General features: G+C 41.9%; 1 long non-coding RNA gene across 1 annotated transcript in view; it reads left to right on the plus strand.

Annotated features, from left to right (window-relative positions):
• The first annotated feature begins 4,098 nt into the window (after positions 1 to 4,098).
• The window catches only part of LOC103728729, an 8,212-nt gene continuing 2,515 nt past the window's right edge, over positions 4,099 to 9,795 (plus strand). Inside the window, exons 1-2 of the long non-coding RNA XR_607042.1 lie at positions 4,099 to 4,776; positions 5,262 to 5,440. This is a non-coding gene — a long non-coding RNA (uncharacterized LOC103728729). The remainder of the gene's footprint in view (positions 4,777 to 5,261; positions 5,441 to 9,795) is intronic.

Consider the following 9,795-nt stretch of genomic DNA (forward strand, 5'->3'; position numbering starts at 1 on the left):
TGCCACTCAGAGAAGGTGACCCGGAGTATCCATCCTCCCTGGGGGAATAGAGCAGAGTCATTTAGTGGGTTCAGGGGCTACTAGGATTGTCCAATACCACAGAGATGGACTGGGCTTCCTGCCAGTGATGCCTCTGCAAGTGAGTGTCTCAGGCAGGGACCTGTGTGTCTGATACCATTTGGGAAGAAGGTCTCAAATCCCTTTCTCATAATGTGGGGGTTTTGCCTGAGACTCAGCTCTGATGTTTTCCTTGAAAACCCATTCTCTTGACTTGACCGTTCCTGTATGTTCCCTCTACCTAGTACCCTGTCATGAGGTAAGTTGTGCTTCTGGTCATTTATATAACCAAGTGTGTTCTTTATTGTCTGATTAGGAGGGGGATGTGCTTTCTTACGCTGCCTTTCCCTTCCATTTGACTGTTCTCACTAAGCTGGGGCAAATACAACTTTTTATTTCTGTTTTTCTGAGTGCAGGTGAAAATGTGGCATTTAGAAGAGTGATATAAATGTTGTGTTCTGTTTTTCTGGCTAAGTACATCCAAGGTTTTGATGCTTTTTAAAGGAAAAGAAGTGGTTTCACATAGTGAATACTTTGTTTTAAAATAGTAAGCAACACAGGGCTCATCAGTTCTGTCACAGTACCGCTTTCTTCAGATGGTTCACATTCCTTTCTAACATTGGGCTATTTTTCTTATCGTCCTAGAGGAAGCTTCAGTACTAGTGACAAAAGGCTTTTGAAAGCCCACATGGCATGTGCACTAGCCTTTCCTTTTTCTTTTAAATTAAAACATAATCTTGATTTTTCAGCACAGGATTTTTAACTTCTGATACCTTACATCGTTTTAATGGTCAAAGTTTGAGTAGGATAATCACCGAGTGAGCTGATGGGTTTATCTGTCCAGTATTTAAGTCATGTAGGTGCTTAATATTATCTGAGAATAATTGGAACTCAGGCTTATGACTTTTGAGGACAGGCTCATCAGAAACTAATTTTATTTACTGAATCAGAATAAGAAAAATGGGATTTACTGTTTAACAATGAGAGCATTTAGACGTCATAGTCTCAGCAGATGAGGATTTATCTGGTTTCTTTAGGATGCAGGTACAGAATACTCACCTTTTGTATAAAAGATCAGTAAGAATTTACTCATGTGCTAGTGCTTGAAGATTTGAAATTCTCACTTGTTTTACCCCTCATTATATAGGGTTTTGAGGTAGCTTAACGATCTTGACACCATGAGTCCTTCGAAATCAAGTTTTCTTTTCAAACTTACTGAGATGATTAAGTATACATTAAGATTTTTTTCTAAAATAAGTTCATTAGATAATTTTAATCTGCCATTAACAATTTGTCACTATTTATAGATTTGTCTTATTTACAATGTCCTAGATAAATATAAACACGTGAGAAAGCTTGCAAGAGTAACTATGCAATTGGAGATAATTTGCAAAGAAGGCATCATTGTGAGATTATATCAGCAGGGGTTAATTTAAGAGACACCTCATACATGAATGGTTCAGTCTATATTTTAGGTTTTTGTTTTGGAGGTTTTACTTGTATTTTTTAAAATTCCTTTTTGGTGAGCCTAAGAAATTCCCTCACTCCATTCTTTCCAACACCCAGAGAATCAACTACAATCACAATGACTGAAACTTGAAATCAACCCCCAGAAATCCAGTCCTAGAACTCACAGAACAGACTCATACTCTGAGGAAGAATGTATAGATTGTGTCACTTGATAATTAAGGATGTTAGCATCCTGTCATGAACATGTGCTAGTGTATGTGACACTCCATCTCATTATTAAAGTCCACTTTGGAGCAAAACCCCAAACTGAACTAAACTGAAATTCTTCACAGAGAATCTGGACTGAACATCTGTGAAGTCCTTGAATGCTATGGTGAATGCATTTCATAGATAAGCAAATTGAATATTCATCACCAATGCTCATGGCTAGATTTCTCTAATTAAATTACTGTACAAGAACCATGGCATAGTACATTTCCCCCTAAGTTTTAAGTAGGAGGTAATGAAACATGCCTTTACCAATTACCATTTGTGTGTGTGTGTGTGTGTGTGTGTGTCTGTGTGTCTGTGTGTGTGTGTGTCTGTGTATCTTGGCCTGTCAAACAGAACAAAAGGCAAGCCAAGAGAAGAAGCAGGTAAAGACAAAACTTTCATTATCCAGTGAGTTTTTTTCCCCCCAGTGGTATGACCAAAAGAGGTTGATATCTTTTTAAAAAAACTTTTTAAAGATTTTAAAATCATGTGTATATGTGTCTACGTAGGGGTATATGCATGTGTGTGCGGTTGCCTGCAGAGGTCTGTCACATTCACTGGAGTTATAGTTACAGGCAACTGTGAGCCACCCAATGTGGGTGCTGGGAACTGAACTCAGGTTCTCTGCAAGAGCAGTATGTACCTTTAACTGATGAGCCATCTCTTCAGCCCTGGGGTTGGTAGCTTAGGTCTACAGGGTGCTTTTTAAAGAACCTGTTCTCTACAGTAAGAATGCTCCCAACATTTTATTATGAAAATTTCAAACATGTAGAACAAAAAAGTTGTGAACGTATATACATATATCAACTACCTAGACTCTATAAATACACTCACTGCTGTCACTCTATCACACATCTATGTAATTATCCACCCTGCTATACAACCATCAATCTCTTTGTTTTTGGATGCATTTCAAAGTAAGTTGCAGACATCAATACACTTTGTCCCTAAGGATATGCTGCTGAAATGTTTAACTAGATTCAACATTTGTTTACAGTGCTCTCCTTTAAATAAAGTTTGCATAGGATAGGGATAGAATTTTTGAAAAGAAAAGCACTATTGATTTTTATTTATTTTATTTGTGTATCTTGACTTTTTATGTGTCAAGAGTGTTTTGCCTGCATGTAAGTGTACCCATGTGTGCAATGCCCATGGAGGCCAGAAGAAGATATTAGCCCTCCTGGAACTGGAGTTATGGATGGTTGTTAGCTGCCATGTAGGTGCTAGGAACCCATCTGGGGTCCTCTGCAAAAGCAGCCAGTGCTCTTAACTGCTGAGCCATTTCTCTGGTCCCCACTGTTGATTTTTAAATTTTTTATTTATTTTATTTTTATGTATGTGAGTGTATGTTCTGCACGTATATAAATGCACCTGTGTCATGCAGTGCCCATAGAGGTCAGAAGAGGGCGTTGGATCCCTTGGAACTAGAGTTGCAGACAGTTGTTAGCTGCCATGTGGGTGCTGGGAATTGAACCCAGGTCATTTACAAGAATGGCCAGAGATCTTAAACACTGAACTATCTCTCCAGCCCCCCTGCCCCCGACCCCATTGATTTTTATGTGGCACAAGCTATCTCTTATATGTGAAGAGTGTCTGGATGCACAAATCTCTCAATGTTGATAAAGAGAAACTTCTTCAAATAGAAGTAGGGGGCCTTTCCCCAGCCTTAGTCTCTATACCGGACTTCACCCATCAAGACCAGGGACAACTGGTCACCCGCCACCATCATACTGAGGTGGGCCAGGTGTCAGGACACACACCTTAGCTATTCCCAAGACATTTCTTATTCCTGGACCAGGTTTTCTTTCTCTCTCCTGCAGGCTCACGAGAAGGAAGCCAGTGGCCTATCGAATGACCACCTGAACTCCCCTCTCTTTCCTCCCCCACTCCCTCCATATCTGTCTTTCACTTTTCTGTATTTTCCCAACTCCTCTTCCCTCCCTACCCCTCAAATACAAGGCAACAAATTTACTCATTTTTTTTTCAGGTCATTCTGTTGTTCAGAGTTTCATGGAGATGGTTATAGGAGACAAAAATGACGGACCGAGGAGTCACAAGATCTCTTAAAGGGATTGGTTTCTCTTGCTCTTAATTAAAACAGGAGTGATTGAAGATTGCCCTCTCAAGACCTCTTCACTAATTCATCTCTTGGATCTAGTCTTGTGCATGAGATTTATCCATTCCTCCCTCTGGTGAACTCCGCACCAACCTTCTCTAAGATCTGGGTCAGTGTGGCTCCTAAAAGAAGAGACTTTTTCTTTGCTTCCGACATCTGCACTGCGGAGTGTCATAAATGGTGACTTCTGTGGGTAGCTCTAGTGCAAAGCATTTTCATTCAGGAGCAGCACGAGGTCTTGTGTCCTTGTCCCTTGCTTCTAAACAAGGAGCTTTCCAAAGTCTCCTGTCCCAAGCATGGTGCCTGCACCCGTGTCACCTGCTACTGGTTATGTCCCTCAAGCCACTGTTCCACCTTCAGCTCAGCATGCCCTAGGAGGTCTTTGGATGGCTAACACGGGTCTGAAATTCCTCCCACTTTCCTATGCTTATAAAGTGATGCTTAAATGCTGCAGACGATTAGGAGTTTAGGCTCCACAGCTAGGCACATTGTCTAGCCGTCTTCTCAGCTCTGCAAGCGCATCCGCAGCTCAGCTTCAGGCAAATTCAACTTCACATCCGCAAAGTGTTGCTGTGATTTTTAAGTGACATACATATTCTAGATATACACCATCTGCAATATCCGTATGTATGTTTCCCATAGCACCTGACACCTAATTCACAATCGCTACATGTTAGTGTTGTCATCAGATCAACAGAAATTGATATCCTAGGCCTCCGTTGGGCCGTCTCAGACGCTCAGAGACTGCCCTTTCCTCCCCCCACGTCCACATTTGCTTATCCTAATGAACCTCCCATGAGTGTTTTCTGTTTTCTGAGGTCTAAAAGTACTCCTGGCTTTCAGCTCAGGGTGGAGCCCAGGGAGAGACTGAGCCCTGCTAGGTGAGTGCTCAAAATCTTTGTGTGCATGTGCACGTGGACGTCAGGGTTAACCTCTCGTATCATTCCTCAGCTGTGTCCATCTTGACTTTTCTGTTTGCTTGGTTTTATTTCAGACAGGGTCTCTTACTAGGGCCTACGACTGGCTAGTTACGCTAGCTTGGCTGGTCAGTGAGCCCCAGAGATCCTCCTGTCTTTGCCTCTTAAGGACTGGGGCTTATTTCTCCTTTCCTCTTTCCCGTCCCTTTTCGTCCCTTCCCTGCTGAGATTGAGTCCATGGTCATGTGCCCATTAGGCAAGTGCTTTGCCACTAAGCTTATCCCCACCCCTTCCTAATTCTTTTCGTCCCAGGAAATGTAGCAGATGACTGAGGTTATCTCAGGGAAACATGACCCTTAGAGCTAGCAAAAAGGATGACTTGCCAGACCCCGTACCTTACAGGGACTTGCTCTGATACTCGGCTTGCTCTATCATGGTCCTTCTCACAGAACAAAGAATCACTGGAGGAAGAGGACATGCCTGCCCAGAGCCTGTGATGCTCTGCGTCTACGAACCCTGGAGTTCTATGCTCCCTACATGGATCCCAAGGATCATCCTCCTAAAGATGAGCTATGCTGCCAGTGGGTGTCAGGCTGAAGGCCACATACCACACTGATAGACATTTCTGGTATGGAATGCCGCAGAAGGAGAATCCTAATTTGATTTTAGTTTGAGGAATGTGTACTTAGGAGAGTAACGGAGGAAAACTTGTATTGTTAGCATGCTGGTTTAATGTGAGATTTCACTACATATAATGTCAAGGACATGCGTGGAAGCCCCTCTCTGTTCTCTTGCCCATCAAGGTCTTACAAACATTAGGCTGTGCCAGAACTTGAAGAAGCACTTGGAGGTTCTTGGTTCCCTAAGAAATCTGTTGGTATGTAGTTGTATTTGTGGGTAGCTAAATTTTCAATATTAATATATAGGGAAGAGAAATCTACAAAGGCCATTCCCTTGTTAAGGTTTACAATCCCTCCCCTCCCCTCCCTTCCCCTTCTTTCCCTTCCCTCCCTCACCTCCCTTCCCTCCCCTCCCTTTCCCTCCCCTCCCTCCTCTCCCTTCCCCTTTGAAAGTTTCAGAATTCCCAAACTATAAAATTTCCATGTTATATTTATGTGTGCTATAATAAGTTAAATAACTATCTCCCCCTCTCATTCTTACTGCCTGCATACCAAAAAGGTAGACTGTTTTTTGCACTTGATCTAATCCCAAATCCAGCAGCCTGCTGAATTCCAAAGACAGTGGTTAATATCACCACAACAAAGACTAGGGAGATACAGGAATCAGTGTTTTGAGCTTTAAAGACACAATCTACCAGCTGACATGCCAATGGGATGGGAAAATCACACAAGGGCCTGCCCCTAGTGAAGAGGTACAGGCAGTTGACAACTGCTGAGGGAGGGTCAGTTTTCTCCACTGATGAGACTTTCTCCACTGATGATAGGTTATCCAATCCCAAGTGGTCTCTAAATATAGGCACATATGAGTAATACTGAATGGGCTCAGTGTATCATATATACATATATATACATATACATATATATATATATATAATATGTGTGTATGTGAGCCACCTGTGTATATATACACACATATGTGTATATTTACCAATCATAATTATAGAAGATGTCAAGAACCCAAGAGGGAGTAGAGAGACAGAAGGAGAAGGTAGAGGCGAGAGAGGAAGGGGGGAAATGATGTCAATGCACTACAGTCATGTATGGGATTCCAAAATACCAAAAAAATTATTATGAAAAACATGAAGACACAATCTCACTTACCCTGTTCTGAATTTAGTAATAAACAGGTGAGTTTAGAAGGTAGAAGTTAAAGACTTAATACTCAATGGGGGGGACACTCATTGTTTCATAAAAATACAACTTGGAATAATATTCTCACTTGGATTTTTGAAAGAAAATTCAAGGAATGAAGCGAATAAAAGATTTAGGAAATATTTCCCTAATGATGTGCCAGAGACATGGTAGTGTTCATACAGGAAGTCATGGAGCTGTGTTGTTTAATGCAGTGGGAATTAAGTGCCAGAGGGGCTGATACAATGGAGTTGGACCCAGGCTGCCAGGACCTGAATTCTGGCTTTGCTACTCCCTCTCTGTGTACCTGCTTGTTGTGTGACACTATCCCTGGGGAGACATGAACAGACCTCTATTTCCCCCAGATGGGAAACCATCAATGGGCCACAGTAAGGGTACCACCAAGTCCGCCTTGGTGAACCACTGAGTTTACCAGGCTTATTTACCAAAGTGTGGGTGGCAGGTCATGTACAGGCACAGGAATCACTCACAGACAGCTGTATTATCAAAAGCCCACCCCAGCATGGGTGGCATGCCACAACAAAAGCTGGAAACCTGGAGCCCTGTACAGCTTGCAGACAGTGCAACAGGTTGAAGAGTGTCCTTTCCAGGGAGCTCAGTTGGTCTGTGCCTCTTGTAGGCACTTGGATTTGTCTGAATGTCTCTCAGCAGTCTTTAGCACTTATATAAACTTGGGAAGGAAGGGGTCTAGGGAACTGGTCAGTTTCAGGGACTTCCTAAAGCTTTTGAGTTGTTTACTTCCTGAATTTAATAAACTTCCCTGCAAGATGGAATATCTTGTCTCCCTTTAGGACATTCTGTGTTTTAGTGAGCATCTCTCCAAGAACATTTTGTCTCTTAATGATGGATCCTCCAAGATGGAAGATTTTATTTCAGAGGAAATTGCTGCACTTGTGTGGTTAGGTTGTGGTTTGCAATAGCCCAAAACCCAAGTTCAAAGTTGGTTGCTAAGACTGTTACTTTGGGAGAGATTAATGTCTCTATTGTGATTACTGTCTCTAGATTAGTTCTCACAGGGATGGGTTGAGAGCGGGTGGTTACCAAGGGGTTAGGTTGAGAGCGGGTAGTTACCAAGGGGCTAGGTTAGGGGTTAGGTGCTTGCCGGAAGCCAAGCAGATGCTGGTGTCTGGCTCTTGGGCTTCCAGAACTCTGAGCCAAATGAACATCATTTCCTTTAAAAGTTACTCCAATTCAGGTTGTCTGACACAGCAGTAGAAAAGGCTAACCTCAGTGAGGCTTTAATCCTTTGCTGCTGCTCCATTTTCTTGAAAAGTGGGGAAAATGGAATCTTCCTCATTGGGGAGAAATAAGGATTTGCTTAGTATTTATGCAACCAAAGAGTGCCTGGCATGTTTGGAGTTTCAAAAATAAACTAAAACTTAAAAGATGACAAAAACTGAAGTCCAGAAAAGTTATCAACTTGTTCCCAAACACACAACAAATTAGTAAAACATCTATGATTCAAGAAAGGCATTCAAATGTCAGGCTGATTTTGGAAAATTACCCATTGCCCAAGAGCTAATTTTGGTCAAAACAAAACACGTTTGTATCATTTTCTCTATCTCTAAAGAAAAAGCAAAAAGAACTTTTCAAGTTCATTTATTTTATTTTTTAAACTATTTTATTTATTATTTTATTTTACATGTGTGAATGTATTACCTGTGTGTATGTAAGTGCACCCGTATTGGGTAATGCCCACAGAGGTCAGAAAAGAGTGTCTGATCTACTGGAACTGGAGGTATGGATGGTTGTTAGCTGCCATGTGGGTGTTGGGAACTGAACTCAGGTTCTCTGCAAGAACAGCCAGTTCTCTTAACCTCTGGACCATCTTTCCAGCCCCTCAAGTTCATTTTTCAAAAAAATTTCGATTTTTATTAATATGTGTGTATCTGTGTGTCTGTATCTGTATGGGTGTGTGCACATAAGTGCAGATGCCAGGGAAACCAGAAGCTTCAGATGCCCCTGGAGCTGGAGTTATAGGCAGGTGTGAACTGCCCAGTGTGGGTGCCCTCAAATTCATTTAAAAATTCTCAGTAAGTTTATGTAGATGTCACTACTTCCCTTGAGTGAGTTAACTGCTCCAGAGAAAGGGCAAATCGCACGCAGGCACACGTGCACACACGCAAGCACACAAATCGCACGCAGGCACACGTGCACACACGCACAAGCGTCCTCGTACTGAACCGAGGAGTGTCATGATAAAAATAACACGGGGATATGAAGTAACTAATGAAATATACAACAGCACAAAGGGGAAGATAACTCCAGCCCTCTTATTCTTGAGCTAATCTCCAAGTCTCCATTACACGGTCTCGCATGTGTGCATGTGTGTCAGTTAGTTCTGAGCCTGGTGTTACATTGCATGCTCTGCCTCATTAAACTGTTTAAAAAATTTAGTATTACAAGGATATGTGCTAAAGATATAACTCAGTGGTAGATTGTTCGCCTAGTAAGCATGGCACCCTGGGATCTATGCCCAGCACGGATATATTGAAAAAAAAGGGAATGTGTAGCAGGTCTTTTTGGTGAAATGCCTGAGTGGAAAAGGCACTTGCCATACAAGTCTGAAAACCTGAATGTGATCCCTAGAACCCATGTAAATGTGGAAGGAGAATACTGATCGCACAGAGTTATTCTCTGACCTCCACATGTATATGGTGGCATGCATGTCCCCCCATCACGTGAATACACACACAATAAGTAAAAATCATATATAATATAAAAATCCAGGGAGCCAGGGAGATAGCATAGCATGTTGGGGTGCTTGCCTCCAAGCCTGACAAACGGAGCTGGATCCCCAGGACCCAAATATGGAAGAAAAGAATCGATGCTCGCAAGTTGCCCTTTGAAGTCCACATGAGCATGGTGGCACACATTACTCCCAAAATAAATAAGTAAATAAATAAATAAATGTAAAAAAACATTTGAAATTGAAAGAAAAGCCTTTAAGGAAAAAATATATACGTCCTAAATTCTGAAATACTTTACAAAACAAACAATGTAAAAAAACTGAACTTTTTAAACCTGATGTGGTGGCACAGTCCTTTAATCCTAGCACTTGAGAAGCAGAGGCAAGTGGATGCCTGTGAACTCAAGGCCAGCCTGGTATATATATAGAGAGTTCCAGGCCAATTGTAGGTACGGGGAGACC

Source organism: Nannospalax galili, unplaced genomic scaffold, assembly GCF_000622305.1.
Source record: "Nannospalax galili isolate Female #2095 unplaced genomic scaffold, S.galili_v1.0 scaffold412, whole genome shotgun sequence".
In the NCBI taxonomy this organism is placed as follows: domain Eukaryota; kingdom Metazoa; phylum Chordata; class Mammalia; order Rodentia; family Spalacidae; genus Nannospalax; species Nannospalax galili.